The sequence below is a fragment of the Lethenteron reissneri genome, unplaced genomic scaffold (genome assembly GCF_015708825.2).
Source record: "Lethenteron reissneri isolate LAM-NWPU_2019-01 unplaced genomic scaffold, ASM1570882v1 scaffold_1638, whole genome shotgun sequence".
Classification (NCBI taxonomy): domain Eukaryota; kingdom Metazoa; phylum Chordata; class Hyperoartia; order Petromyzontiformes; family Petromyzontidae; genus Lethenteron; species Lethenteron reissneri.
Window position 1 is genome coordinate 667,559 of NW_026891375.1, and position 2,274 is coordinate 669,832.

At 52.2% G+C, this 2,274-nt stretch overlaps 1 protein-coding gene across 1 annotated transcript in view; it reads right to left on the reverse strand.

Annotated features, from left to right (window-relative positions):
- The window catches only part of LOC133362947 (protein KRI1 homolog), a 25,295-nt gene extending 23,342 nt beyond the window's left edge, over positions 1-1,953 (reverse strand). Inside the window, exon 1 of the mRNA XM_061581925.1 lies at positions 1,793-1,953. The gene's annotated coding sequence lies outside the window, so the exon portion shown is untranslated. The remainder of the gene's footprint in view (positions 1-1,792) is intronic.
- Positions 1,954-2,274: the final 321 nt, after the last annotated feature.

The window sequence follows — 2,274 nt, forward strand, 5'->3', positions numbered from 1 at the left end:
GGAGACACAGAGAGACACAGACACAGGAAGACACAGCGAGACACAGTGAGACACAGACACAGCGATACACAGACACAGCGAGACACAGACACAGTGAGACACAGACACAGGGAGACACATGGAGACACATGGAGACAGAGCCACTTGGACAGACCCAGGGAGACAGAAACAGCGATTCATAGGAAGAGAGAGAGAGAGAGACGCATGAATCCATGGGGGAGACACAGAGACACACAGACACAGAGACACACAGACACAGAGACACACAGGGAGACACAGAGACACACAGGGAGACACAGAGACACACAGGGAGACACACAGGGAGACACAGAGACACACAGGGAGACAGAGACACATAGGGAGACACAGAGACACACACAGAGACACACAGAGAGACACAGAGACACACAGGGAAACAGAGACACACAGGGAGACACAGAGACACACACAGAGACACACAGACACACAGGGAGACAGAGACACACAGGGAGACACAAAACACAGAGACACAGAGACACACAGGGAGACACAGAGACACACAGACACAGACACACAGACACAGAGACACACATGGAGACACAGAGATACACACAGAGACACACAGACACACATGGAGACACAGAGACACAGGGAGACACAGAGACACACAGGAAGACACACAGGGAGACACACAGGGAGACACACAGGGAGACACACAGACACAGAGACACACAGACACAGAGACACACAGGGAGACACAGAGACACGCAGACACAGAGACACACAGGGAGACACAGAGACACACAGACACAGAGACACACAGGGAGACACACAGACACACAGACACACAGGGAGACACAGAGACACAGAGACACAGAGACACACAGGGAGACACAGAGACACACAGGGAGACACAGAGACACACAGACACAGAGACACACAGGGAGACACAGAGACACGCAGACACAGAGACACACAGGGAGACACAGAGACACACAGAGACACACAGACACAGAGACACAGAGACACACAGGGAGACACAAAAACACAGAGACACACAGGGAGACACAGAGACACACAGAGACACACAGACACACAGGGAGACACAGAGACACACAGACACACAGGGAGACACACAGACACACAGACACAGAGACACAGAGACACAGAGACACACAGACACAGAGACACACAGACACACAGACACACAGACACAGACACACACACAGACACACACACAGACACAGAGACACACACACAGACACACAGACACACAGAGACACACAGAGACACACAGAGACACAGACACACACAGACACACACACAGACACACACAGACACACAGGCACAGACACACACAGACACACACAGACACAGACACAGACACACAGACACAGAGACACACAGAGAGACACAGACACACACAGAGACAGACACAGACACACAGAGACACAGAGACACACACAGACACACGTAGAGAGACACAGACACACAGATACAGAGACACACAGACACACAGAGACACACAGAGACACACACACACACAGACACACACACACACACACAGACACACAGACACAGACACACACAGACACACACAGAGACACACACACAGACACACACAGAGACACACACACAGACACACAGAAACACACAGACACAGACACACAGACAAACACAGACACACACACAGACACACACACAGACACACAGATACACACACACACAGACACACACAGAGACACACACAGAGACACACAGACACAGACACACAGACACACACACACACAGACACACACAGACTTGTCCGCACCACAAAATCTGGATCTTCACAATGTGGCTCGTCCAACGTTTGGTCTGCTCCGTCGGAAATCTCCTCTTCGTCGTCCAAACTCCAGTCGCCTGCGTGCACAAGGAGGCGCAGGTCACCACCACCATCACCACCATCATCATCACCACCACCACGATCACCACCACCACTATCACCACCACCACCACCATCACCACCATCATCACCACCACCACCATCACCATCATCATCACCACCACCACCACCATCACCACCACCCATCACCACCATCATCACCACCATCACCACCATCATCATCACCACCACCACCATCACCACCACCATCATCATTACCACCACCACCACCATCACCACCACCATCACCACCACCATCACCACCATCATCACCACCACCACCATCACCACCACCACCATCACCACCATCACCACCACCATCACCACCATCATCATCACCACCATCACCACCATCATCATCACACCACCAA